Source organism: Rhipicephalus sanguineus, unplaced genomic scaffold, assembly GCF_013339695.2.
Source record: "Rhipicephalus sanguineus isolate Rsan-2018 unplaced genomic scaffold, BIME_Rsan_1.4 Seq856, whole genome shotgun sequence".
In the NCBI taxonomy this organism is placed as follows: domain Eukaryota; kingdom Metazoa; phylum Arthropoda; class Arachnida; order Ixodida; family Ixodidae; genus Rhipicephalus; species Rhipicephalus sanguineus.
This window is the reverse complement of record NW_023616142.1, coordinates 171-14,136: the sequence shown is the minus strand read 5'-3', so window position 1 is coordinate 14,136 and position 13,966 is coordinate 171. Positions and strand designations below refer to the sequence as shown.

General features: G+C 45.6%; 1 long non-coding RNA gene across 1 annotated transcript; it reads left to right on the top strand.

Annotated features, from left to right (window-relative positions):
- The first annotated feature begins 8,808 nt into the window (after window positions 1–8,808).
- Window positions 8,809–13,554, top strand: LOC119378519 (uncharacterized). Its single transcript, XR_005181012.2, has 3 exons — window positions 8,809–8,947; window positions 11,335–11,575; window positions 13,454–13,554. It is a non-coding gene; the product is annotated as an uncharacterized LOC119378519 (long non-coding RNA).
- Window positions 13,555–13,966: the final 412 nt, after the last annotated feature.

Below are 13,966 nucleotides of genomic sequence, written 5' to 3'. Positions count from 1 at the left end.
GGGGAGAACTGCCGTATATCACATATACCACTTCAAGCCATGAAGGCAAGGAGTATACATTACTTGGAATGCTGCTTTCAAAGTGCTTTCATACCATAATGTTTTTATTTTTGAGTACGGATGTCCTCAGCATGCTTCCCGCTCTGCTCATTGTAAGACTGGCACAGCCATATGATCGAGCAGCAGTCTCGCTGCTCTCCACTGAACAAAGTAAAAAAGGAGTAAAATATTAGGAGCCCTTCAACTATGTGAAGATCGAACGCCAGCGAAGCGATCTTTTTATTTATTTATTTATTTATTTATTTATTTATTTATTTATTTATTTATTTATTTATTTATTTATTTATTTATATATTTGTTTGTTTGTTTGTTTGTTTGCTTGTTTGTTTATTTATTCAAGACAATGCGTCCATTACGAACGCCAGATTTTGGGTGCCTACATGACCACTATTGCCCACGACAAATCTGGAAGGTTGGTGAATTACTGAAAGTTTTTTCCATAGCGCGATAGACGCACCCGCTCCTAGACGGTACGCGTTTTTTTGGAGAGCCCATGCGCGACAAACTGTTCAACTCGTCCACTGGTTACAGGCAAGAGGTGAATGAGCCATGCTCATTCGGCAGGGAAGCATAATACATTTCGTTCGGGTCGCCGCAGTGTCTCTCGCCGACATATGCTTTCCGACGGGGAAGCCGGGTGCTTGGGATACCTGCGCAATGTGTCTCTGAACGGAATTATGCCAAAGCTCGCACGGCATTTTGCTGGACCGGATGGCGCCGCCAACGAGAAAGAGGGAGTGAGCGGCCCACTTTAAGGACTTTAAGAGCGGCCCGCTTTAAGCAGAGACATTCGAAGAACGAAAGTGGAAATATCCTCTTTTAGCTACCTAACCCAGTTCTAAATATGTAAAATAAACTTGTATCAATTCAAGAAGGGCGTCGACTTGGGCTTGTTCGTTTGTCATCATCGTAAACTGTTGCGCGTGAAAGACGTAGAGAGGGAACACAAAAAGACACACACACGGAGCGCTCCGTGTGTGTGTTTTTGTGTTCCCTGTCTACGTCTTTCACGAGCAAGAATTTACGGTGTTGCATCAATTCTGAAACATCAGCTTCATCGAATTAGGAACATCAAGCATTTTATAAAACGCCACATTGAAACCGTGGGCCTGTTTTATGAGCAATATTGCGTGTACTTACACCTATTCATTTCGTTATATACAAACGCCTCCAATACCCGAAAGTGAACAGAAACAAACCGTTATTATCCTAATATTCTCAAAATGTCCAATAATTTACGTGTAATCATAAAATAAATCCAGAACATGATGTGCCCGATGATGGTAAAGAAGACGAACGGACTGGCGCGCAAGCGATCAGCTGAGGCGCTGTGCCGTGCCCCCATAGCGGAGGCAGAAAACAGGGCGTTTTTCATCTCTACCAACCACTATTATATCAGTTGTGCTTGTTTGCATTGTAATCCCTTCCTTAAATGGGTCATGAACCACCTCTTGTGCTTGGTGAAAAAAACACATCCTGCGGATAGCAGGCCTTGCTACGAATTGCTCAGCCAAATCTTGCAGTCGTGCGCGTCAAGGATAGTTCAGAGGCCGAGCACGAAGTTACCATTTTCTCAAGCAGCCCCTTTCTAAACAGAGACCTTTGCTCACTCTTTTCGGATCTGCCAGCGCCTGTTGCTTGACGTCGAACAGCAGATGGCATGTTAGTAGCCAATAGTCGACAGAAATCAAGAGTGGCGTTTGGATCAGATGCACTCCTATAGCCACGGAATGGCACCATGTGCAGGCGCCACGCTATGTACTCTCAAGCATTGCACACTGAGCCACACTCGCGCACCGGAAACAGAATGGGGGAAAGCGATAGCCATTCATCACGCACGCTCAAGGTCATGACGCGCACTGACGTCACTTCTTCCCCCATGCCATCTCTATCTGCAGCGTAGCCACCAGCGTGCTTGTCGGGACGAGGCAAGACTGAAGCCGCTTTATGCGCGCGACATGTCTCTGTAACTCCCGTTCTCGATGGATTCGAAAAATTTGTGTGTCGGTCGATTCGTGGGGCAATAAACTCCGACACTGAGGTCAGTGGATGATTACTGGGGAAAGATGTGCAGGACTCCTTTAAGCATTCCTCGAGAGAGAGAGAAAGGTTAAGTGAAAGGCAGGAAGGTTAACCAGAAGAATTTCGGTTTGCTACCCTGCACTGGGACGGGGTAAGGGGGGATAGAAAGGTAAGGAAGGAAAAAGGAGTAAAAAAACGCACACACACTCAATCACGGGAGCATCATAGTCGTTTAGCGAGGTCGGTTGAGCGGAGAAACTTCAGCAGCTCCTTCGTTGCTTTCTGGTTGGAAGCTAGAACGTTCCGGCACACCAAAATTGATTGATCAGAAAACGGCTGGTCATCGAGGCGGGCTAGCGTTCCTGAGAGCTGTTGTCTTTGGGAGCTATAATGAGGACAATGGCACAGGACGTGCGCAATGGTTTCCTTGTCGCCAGAGTGAGCACAGGCAGCACTGTCTGCCATTCCGATTCGGTAAGCAAAGCTGTTCGTGAAACACACTCCTAGCCACAGGCGGCAGAGGACTGTTGTTTCGGATCGGGATAGTCCGGACGGTATTTGAAGTTGGAGTGACAGATCCAGACGGTGAAGGCGGGTATGCAGAAAACCGGGTGTATTCCACATTGAATGCGTTAGACCACGTGCGAGTGAGCGAATCTTTGACGCTGCATCGGTTCTTGATAATGGAATGGGTTGCTGCACGCCACCTTCATGAGCATTCTTTGCAGAATTATCGGCATGTTTGTTGCCGCCGATACCACAGTGGCCTGGAAGCCAGTGAAAAGTTATGGCATGCCCTTTCTCTTAATTGCTGATACGTTTGTCATATTTCCAATACTAGTTGGCCTTGTGCACCCCGACGTAAAGTTGACGACAGACACTGCAGGGCTGACTTCGAGTCTGTAGAAATAATGATCACACGGATACAGTTGTGTAATAGCGTTTAGTTTGTGCGAGATTGTGGTGAATGTGGTTCGTTCTCCACCTGCGCGCTTGAGTTTAACAGTGAGTGTACCGTCCATCTTTCAACCGTAGCTTTCGAAGATACCCCTCCGCCGGCTGAACACACCGCGTAATCTGCCCAGTATGTCGCACTTTACTACCCCGCATTCTGTGTTCTCTCGACAGAGGTGTCTCGGGGTTGACAACTGGCTGAAAATTTGCAGGGTGCTACTAGGAAACAAAAGACGACGTAGATATAACCACAGGGGACAACACAATCGCGCTTGTATTGTCCCCCGTGGTTCTATCTACGTCATCTTTCTTTTCCAAGTAGAGAGAGAGAGAGAACAACTTTATGAAATGCTTGAAGAGATGATGAGGCTCCCAAGTAGCGCGCTGAAAATTTTCGCTATGTACAACCAACTGGCCCCTATCCTGGCTCTTCTAACCGACAACTAGCTCACGCGCGTGTTAGCAGACATAACGTTTCATACCCGGAAATCCCGTTGGCTAATGCATTTTCCTAACCAGCACGCAGGGAAGAACACATCATGCAGAAGTTTTGAACCAGATGCTCCAGGATCTCTTCGGAAACTATTATGTCAGCCCGATGGCCGAGCGAAAAGAAGCCGCTTCCCGAGCCCAATCCTAGGTAGTACACTGAAGGCTGATGATGCACTGAAGCAACTATTGTACTACACGATCAGCTTTACCAGTACCATTATCATTAGATGCCGCTACGTCAAACAAGAGCCGCCATCTAAGTACCCAGTTCTCTCGTTTCACAAATACGCCTCCGGCACCATCGTGCGCCGATTTTTCTGCAATCGCCATTAAGAAAGCATGATGCGCGACGTTCCCCATAAGAACGAAGCTGCCGTCGCTGCCCCGCATCACATGCGACCGGTAATTGCACTTCCTGCTGTATTGATTATTGACCAAGTCATGCGGCAGACATTTGCCGATGAAGATATTCCTGTCCGCTGTTTTTCGTACAGACCTCACGCCTGTCCGGCACCGGATAATATGCTCTTGCACGACCCCTACCTTTCTTACCGTATTCATTACAGCACCTTCCTTACCACACCCCGCTTCAAGGCAGAATATGTGATCGGTGAACCACAAACGGGAGACCATAACATTTCCTCTGTTACATCGAAAGTAAGTATTACGTCGCTGCCGCTTTCGTATACGTCGTCCCCATCTGGAACAAGTTTGGCCGTTGTACTGGCCGTTTATGATCGTCACGGATAATATCCACACCGTTTGGGGTCTGCATCTAATGCCCTCTAGATATCTGCACCTCTCTCCCTCACCTTTAGCTCAACTCTATCGGTCCCCCTTGTCCCGCTGTCGCAGCTATTGAAGGTGATGCTGCATTACCGCCTTTTCCCCGAAACTTTCCCTCCATGCAACCCATAACCTCATCGAATGGTGTTGATGGGTCTATGTTGCGGCCCACATTGGCAGCTGAGCCCAGATATCGAGACCAATAGGCTCAGCTAGCGCCACTTGGAAATTTCGCTGCCTGCTGCAGCAGGAGTCGTCCGCGTCGTCGATGCTGCATGATTCTGGTGATTATGATGTGTACGGCCGTTATCGGCATCGCCGATCGACACGCTGCAATTTTGAACGTGATAACATCAAAGACTCATTTCGCAGAAATTCCGGTGTTGGTGTCAGCGTCGTTGGTTGCGAGCGAAAGAGCAGCGCTGTCCGAGAGCGAAATTGGAGATGGATGCAAATAAAGAAATAATAAAAAAAATCTTTGTTCGAGTGGGCATCGAAACCAGGAGGTCTGCGCGGCAAGCAGGTGTTTACCACAGAGCCACGCCCGTGCTCGGAATTACTTCGGAGGAAAAAGCTATATGAATGTTTTGTAGTGAGGGAGGTGTTTAACACGAATAATTGCGCGGAAAAAGTGTAGAGTCACACCAGGCGCGAAAACGTTATTGCACGCCGACTGCTTGGTTTAAAGACCCATCCATTACAAAGTGCACAGGCATAATTAAGTATGATTGTCAACGACAGCATCAAAAACGTGTGCAGGGCAGGGGCGCGCTTGCTTTACGGACGTAGTGGGTACCGCGCAACTAGCAAAAAGTAAGAATTGTTGTATTGGGCACTTCGCAACTCTGCTTGCAGTAGGCATTCTAGGATAGCTTGGAAGGGCTGAGTTACAGGCGCACAGACGTTCCTTTCCTTGCGGCACGGTTTGGGTGTCCAGTGAGAAGCGAAACCAACCTATAGTGATTGAAAGCGATTCAAACAGGATCCGATAACGCTATTGCGTTCTACTCCAAGGCGAAGTTGAAGCCTCCTCCACGTTTTATTTTTTTTTGCCATCCACGACCAAGATGATGGGACCTAACACCTTAAGATAAATGCCATGGCATGCATGTCTCGCCACTAATTGCATACAACATCAGTCAATTCAAAAAGCTTAGTAAAAGTCTGGGAAGAGTGTACAACGGTACATTCACAAAAAACAGGTGGCCACGATCTCCGGTCTGTGGCTCAAGTTAATGCTTATGAAGAAAGTGGAGAAGGGGATGAAGCTTACAAGAGGGCGTGCCCATATGGTCTTTCTGTAACCATCTTTTGGGTTGTGTTCGTACATGCCTGACATGCCGTTAATAACAAATAGCGACGCCAATAACACGTTACGGCTTTCATGGTAGGAATTTCCTAAAATACGCGCATGTGCTCACATGACTGTCTCTAAACATTTGCGTTAATTACGTAATATGAATATATAATGACATGAACATCCAAATCGTGACATCCATGAGTAACTAGCGCAAATAACGTCATACATGCATGCCTTACGAAACGACATGTCATTATATACATGCATTACATAGCAGGACTGACGTGGCCAGTGATGTGATGTGATGCCAACACGTAGAACAAGCATGCATGACTTAGCAATATTGACATGGTTTGTCATAACAACCATGCATCTCCTAACTTCAATACACGACACATGTTGCAGAACATAAATGACACCAAAGGCTATCACTCATGAGAACTTTATGACGACGTTAATGAGACGAACAGTCAACCAAGACAAATTGTCTGTTAGTTCTCAATAATGTTCTGTCTCAGAAAGAAAAACGAGCCCCTAAAATTTCCCTTATCTCGTTGAAACGCTATCACATCACATATGATGCCATAACATGTCATATCAGCGAATTTCAATACGCGTCAATTAATATGAATTAACGTGCGATATCTAGACATGTATATAGAATGCGCATGTTGACATCAATGGCATAAACTACAACATGTAAGGATCCTGTGGCAATCGCTGTCACTGCGTTCTCCATCCACTGTCGTCCTCATTCAGTGTTGCCGCTCATCCACATTTCAGCGGGCTTATCGTCGCCTTGCGTCTCTCGGCGTCATAGTCCAGACGGTGCTGAGATCTGTCACATGCAGACTTGGGCGCTTCGGTTTATTATATGCGAAGTATCTTATGGCGGGGTTCAATCCGGTGGTGGTGGGGTATGCGGCGTGACCACCCTTACTGCGCTTGCGTATACCCTCTCCCCTCCCTCTCTCCGCATCCCCTCTCTCATTTCACTCTCCCCTCCCCCTTACCACTTTCCCTCTCCTCCCCCTTCTCCACATTTCCTCACCCCTCCCCTTTCCACTCTTCCTCTTAAACGCGGGCTAGACATGCCGAGATTCTCTCCTGCGCAACGCCGCGATGAGCACCAGCGCATGCGCGTCCCCTCCCCCTCTCGCACGCCTGCCGACTGCGTTCCCCGCTCGCCCTGTGAGTATTAACGGCCAGGCTAGAGGGAAGACAGGACGCGCGTAGCGTTCCTCTTCGCATTCCACGACGCGAGGTCGGTAGCATACCCAAAGAACGCCAACGGAACGCGATCGTGAAAGTGCTCCGGCTTCGCATCGCCTCATGGTCCCCTTTAGCGGGAAATGGTGTAATTTTACCTCCGCCGGCGTAGATGCCGAGCGATGAGGAATAAGAATGAGTGCTTATATACCAGAAAACGTCGGTAAAAAGGCGAGAGCGGATATGCTAGAACGAGGACGCGCTGCACCGTGAAGCTACGCCATGTAGATGCACAGTCGCGCTCAATATGACTTGCAACACGGAAGCGCGTGGCCTCATGAGTTCAAAGATTGTGCATGGGTTCAACCTGTTTTCATTTCAGCAACTAAATGGTATTTTCTTGTTTGGAGTCATCCCCGAGTGCGAGAACAGCATTTAGTTATGGAGATAAGGGCTAGTGGAAGCCAAGAGCAGTCTTTAACTCTTGAGGCCACGCGCTCCCGTGTTGAAAGTCATATTGAGCGCGACTGTACAATACAGCTTAACCAGTACTCCGCAGTTGCTCCGAAGAATATCGATCCGCACAGCTTATGTACTCTGCCATAAATGATATTCGGTTTTCCAATTTGAATGTTTCACTAACAATGCTAAAAGTATTTGCATCTGGCGTGGCACGAACGTCTGCCCCAACTACCTCAAAAATGTTATGTAAAAACCCAGAAAGACTATTTTTCTCTGTTCACCTGAGCAACAGACCTGCAGACAAAGCTTTTATTTTTCGGGAAGTTGGAATAAGGATAGATTAGTGATGCTAATGTTCGCTTTAATTTTGAACCTTACGGCAAACACATGATGTGAGCGAGAAAAGAACAATGACGAAGCTTGCACTAAGTCGCGCAAGGCTTGAAACAGCGAATCTGGACGATTCTGGAGTATGATTTTGTTGCTTCTGGGTTGTTGCTAGGCTTCAGCTAGTGGTGTTAGGTAGTTTCTAGGTTGTTTCTCAGCGCAGAGAGGTTCGAGTTAAACCTCAGATAGTCACAGACACGACACGGGCGTCCAAACCCGAGAGACAGAAACTCGCGCTGAAACCGAGCCTTCGCACCTCCCATAGATCTAGAGGCATGTTGTCGTTCTCGTAGGGCTTCCATCGCTTCGGGGTCTTCTTGCAGTCGCCCGTTGCCTTTCCCGTTCCCTAGCATTCTCTCGTTGTACGTACCGCTGAAGCACTCCGTACAGATGCTTCATCTGAGGTGGAATGTGCGCCACGCTGTTTATCACTGTGTTAATCGCGACAGTTTATTAAACCTTTTTTTGAATTACTGACTTCGTCTGTCTCGAAACCTCAATTCGTATTTGGCGCCCGTCTATTGCCTTCGTCATTTTTAGTGGACCAGCGTTGGGTAGTGGGATTTGCGCAATTTCTGTGGTGCATAGCCCTTCATGATGATAATAGTTTTTTGTACACATTTGTACTCACCAAGTTCTTACGGTCGGCTTAAACAGCTGTGCTGGTGAAAACTCCAGCTTACGTATTTATTGCGAGTGCAGGGGACAGGTTTGAGGTGATGCAAGGCAAGCACATTTAATATTACTAGGGCATTGCACCTTCTTCTTCTAAAGCACTGAAAATAGAAGCTCCATGGGCGACCACAATAAAGCTAGTGGCTCCGACATTTTTGGAAGTACTCACTTACGGCATAAGCACGTAAGCCTCTTTGGAGTGCTGAAGCACGTGTAGCGATTGCGACGCAAACGTTGTCGCTTGCCGAAGCGCTCGTCCTTCCAGGAAGAGAGTACAGGAGAGATATCCGGCCTAAGATGATGAACATCTAAAAACGCGTGACAACTGAATAGCCGCTTATCTGACGAAACACCCTCGGTGCCGCCTCTTCATCGCCGAACAGTTTTTTTTTTTCAAACAAAACACAACAGAAAAGAAGACGAAGCTCGGTACTAATTTTCCGCGACCACCCGAAGGTCGTGCCGATTTCTGGAGACGTTCTCTCAGCGCGTTTGCTTCAGCCGAACTCTCTCCCCATCCCTCGGCCGTCACACCTGCACTACCGCGGCGGCTCTTCATTATCCGACTTGTGGAAGTTTACCTGTGCTTTGAAAGCGACGGTAAGTTTTCAGCTTCATGATCCCGTCTTGTGCATAAGCCACTTCAGAAGTACACGTATTATCATGGTGCCCCAGCTATCATTAGCCAAAGTTTAAAAAAACGTCGACGGACTCAATGACGACGTGACCAAATGCACGTTGCTGACTATTGCATAGAGTGTGTCAGACAACTTTTTTTTTGTTTTGATTAATTGCTTAATTAGGCAACTTTAATAAACTAACTTTGAAGCAGCAAAACTGGGCAAAAGTTCCAATGAGAAAGTTGTAGATCAGTATGCAAAACGTCCGACTACAAAGTTTTTTACTTTCTATCCAACTTTCTAAAAACATTAGTGCATTTTCGCTTACTGCACATGCCCGTTCTATACAAAAAATAAGCAATTAATCAGAACACGAAAAATACTCCGACGTACTCCAGGCAACATTCAGCAACCACGTCATCATTGAGTTTGTCGGCCTATTTTTAAACTCTGGCTAAAGATAGCTGGGGCACCCTGCATCAAAGGGCAACAAGCTCGCGTTGGTAGGCTAGAATAATAAATTACCAGGGAAACGTTGGATTCGCAGAGGCAGATATGTTTGTTTCCTAAAGTACAGCGTAGGTTCATGACCTAGTAAATTCTTCATGATGCATTAAGATATATTCCCCTCCTAAAAGCCTAGGGCACGACGTAGCCGTAAAGCAGCTCCAGGCAACGTCTTTACCTGACGACAGAACACGGAGAGTCGAATAGTGTAGGTGAGGGTGCAGCTTGAGCGCTGTGCGCCGAAACGTTTTATGACATTTAGTTGCCTTTATATTATAGGGAGGCTTCCAATGGCAAACATGCCGAATTGAAGGTGTCCGCGTTTCACCACAATTGTAGGGTCGACTAGCACATGGTAAGATGTTTTGCAACGCGATTTTGTATCAGCACACTAGGGTAACATGCCATAGCAATATTTTAATGATGAAAGGATGGCTCTCATCGATGAAAGGATGGCATTCTTCGCTTACTGATTGCGGCTGGCTGTAGTCATTATAACTATCTTGCTGGCAATATTACTCGATGCACCAGCTAACTTTTAATAGCATTTATATTTGTGCCTATTTGTGCCCCATATATTTGTGCCTAGGAAGGCACAAATACATGGGGACAAAAGGGTCCCCATCCTTGTCGGCCACAGTTTTCATGGAAGTGGGTGCGAGTGGCAGACTTGCCCTCTGTACCTCGATGTCGCAGTAGATGTTCTGTATAGCACTGATTTACTTAATCTCATTCAAAAATGGTCAAGCGGATTATTCCGCGCATTTTTGTCATTTCAGAGAAATCAATTGCAGTAGTAAACTTCAAAAAATGACAGTGTGAAAGAGCTGGTGTGGATATATACCGGCACATAAAACATGCTATATACTGCTGTGTCAGGCTTTTGTGGTCCTCGAAGTTATTTGCAATGCTCGAGTCTCGGGGCATTGCCAAGAGGAAGGAGCATATCGAACGACATATCGTCGTTCCCTTTCAAAATTTATATGTGCAAGGCTTCCTACGATACAATCATGCACCAAAATACCCGCGTGGCCCCCATTCTTCGAAACTCAACCGCTACTCTCGCTAACCACAACGAAATAAGCAGCTGGCGGCATGAACGGCGAGCACGGTGGAGGGCTGGGTCAACAAAAAAGTCACAGTTTCACCGGACGGGTGAAGCAATGAGTGCGATAGCAACAAACAGCGATCACGCCCTGATGGCCAAAGTACAGGACCGGAGACACGCATTTCCACTTCAGCGAAAGACGAGCTGGGCAACGCCCATCAAAGCACGCTCTTTGGCACTTGCGCCATCTCGTGGATTATAAGTGAACAACCATCTACCACGCTGAAGTATCTCAGAGAGCTGCGTACCCCCAACGGTAAATGGTGTATGTAAATAACTCGCTTTTACTATAGTGGAGGATATATGGCTTTGTGGTGAGCAGTGTAATGCGTCGCGCTGCGGAGCTGCGAATCTCAGGTTTGAATCCCCTGTCGTGCGTTTCGGACAAAATAATCCTTCGGGCTTTATTTTCGTTTGTTGGCTTTACGTTTATTTAACTATGTATATACATATACGCGGGAAGGCATGGCAACGTTGGCGGTAAAAGCCCGTCGAGAGTGTCCATGTAATTAATGTCGCACTAACAATATACGCCCTGCGATATTGGTGGGACTTTCATTAACAAAGAAATAACACAAATGGGCAGGCTAATTGGTGACCGAAATAGCCAGCCTCCCCTACTGAAGAAAACACATAAACCAACCAAACAAGCAGCGCTAATCTTGTGATATTTTCACTCTGTTGGAATATAACGAACTCTGTCATAATACATGGTAAAATAATGTTTGAAAATACCTTTTCGTTTCCTTCAGACGAAGTTCAAAGACAGCGATGGTTCCTTCTCGGATTGGTCCATTTGGCATCGGGATGTTCCTAGTCGCAACCTTCGTGCTCAGCGCATCTGAGTCGCCAACCCTGAGAGGAGGCTGGAAGAGGAAGCAAGTGGGGGAGGATGCGATATTCGACGAGTTGGCACATTACGCCATATCCCAACAAGTCAGCGACAGAGAGTTCTTTGACACAGTGCTTGAGCTGGTCGAAGTAGAGACCCAAGTGCGTACTATATAGTTTGAACAAGTGCAACAGTGAAACAGTTATACTTGCGCCAACGTATATAGCACTTCTGTGAACTAGTATTTCTGAAGGGCTAGCTTTTTGTGTGCTAAATCACTTGTTGCTCATTTGTAACTGCCATTAGTTCTTCATAATACTGTTATATGTGAAACATGCTGGTTTATGTATTTTCTGCGCAAAAAAATGCATCCTACTTTTTCAAGCATATAAACTTAACGTGAATAATTCAGCAAGCAGTTATTGCTCGCCAGATGGTTCTTTTATGGCAATGACAAAACAAAATAACGTGGAATATGAAAACCCACGGCAAGCACACTAGCAGAAAAAGTCACCAAAAATGTAAAAATTTCAAGTTGAAAACCGTGTGTCAACAAATAAAAACCTTAGGCAAATGTCAAAGGCCTGGAACGTCACTGTGTGTTCCGACATGTCCTTACAAAAGCACAAAATATGCCGTACGTGCAGGACGTGGCGCCATCAACGCCGGTGTATAAAGCGTGTTTGGTTTTACCGTGAAGATCGGCCAAGCAGCTGCAGCGCATCCATCGTTAAACTTTATCCCGTTCTTTTTTTTATATTAGGCACAGAACTCGTTTAAGTATATTTTCACTGATGTGATATTTTCTTATATGTAATTGTCTTAGTTTGAGTAGGACGGCGTTTCGCTTTTTCATTCTTAGCTTGGTCGGGTTTACAGGTTTTTTGTTTGTTTAGGTGCAATCCGGAACACTTATGGCACATCGACATCCGTGCACACAATTCTTTATATATTTCCGCTTTGTTACTTGTTTGATAGTTAAGAAACAGAATGCGCAAGTTCTGGTTGTTTAAATTATGCTTGAAATTATCTACTACATTGTGACGCGTGCCTGCAAACGTGTATGAACCATCTTTTCGCTGTCCTCATATGTGGGACCAAGGATAAGTTATTCGTTAATGTGCGCCTTACTGTGCACAAAAATGCATTTCCATCATGAGCAAGCAATAATTACGCATTGCGATACTAAGAAATGCGTCAATTGAAATCATTTTTCAGTCAAGGACGTTTTCACCAAACAGTACGTAATCCATATATGGTCGTAATATTCATCCTAGTCGTCTGCACGCCTGCTATATTGTCTGGGATGAGGCTACTTCCATAGTCAAACGCCTAAAAACTACTTTGAATTTGTGTCATGATCCTCTTGAAAAAATAATTCGTGTAAGGTTCCTCAGCCAACTTCAAAAAGATATTGGTGCTTAGTATTTCGTTACGGTTGATATCTTAAAATACACATTTTTCCTTCCGTCTCTGCACTTCGCGCTACCTGGTAATAACAATATTGCGGCACTGCATATGTGCGGCTAGGTATGGTGCCCGATTAGTCAACTTGGACCACACCGTACGTATGATCGGCCACGGAGCCCCGAATATATGAACATTCTTTGCCGATAACCCACTTTGTGTGTGGCACTTGACAGGTGCTCGAATAGACGAGCAGAACAAGGGCCAGAAATTTGGAAGTTTGCAAATAGAAAACTAAAGGTCCGCAATAGCGAAGTGAAGAATGGGGCTCAAAGGCAGTCGATTGGAAACACATTTCAGCGAAGAAAATCACAGGCAGGACGTGTCAGAAAAGAATATTCAAGCTATACGCAGAAGGGAGTCAGAGATTCAGTTTAGGTATTACAGCAAACGTCAATAAAATTTTCACTTTAAGCACATTTTTACACATGCGTGAAGTCCGCCTTAGTCAATCGCTTAACTATTCTAATGAGATTGCTAAATAGCAGCTTTCTCATGCTCATGAAAATTGAACACAGGCTCCGACAACCAACTGAAATAAAAATGTTCCGCTCTGTATGAACTTCGTGCAGACTGTCGCCGGCACAAACTACCGAATCAAGTTCAAGACAGCCGAGTCAACCTGCAGGGTGGGTGAAGTATACAACAAGGAGGTCTGCCTTCCACGAACTAGAGAGGTCAGCAATTTCTTTCTATAATGGAAGTCATTGGTATCAATCAAAAAACGCTGTCTCCAGATGTGTCTCTTGAAAGAATGCCATGAAATCAAAGCAAGACATTTGAGGAAAACAACATAGTACACTAGGTACCTGTGTAGATATAATACACGATTAAAAATGGCAGAATATTTTATTCTCTTTCCGAAATATTAGTTGCAGTGCACTATAGTAGACAAGCGCATATCAAACTCCGCAAACTATTTTTTTTTGTTCTCACTGTCTGTTTTCAAAGATGTTAAGACAAACGAAAACCTTTATGTCAGGCTCTCAAGATAAAAAAAAAACATTCTTATCCCAAAACCTACAAACCTGTTCCCGATATTCAAATATCAAAATGTCCAAACGCAAATATTCAGTCATACTTGT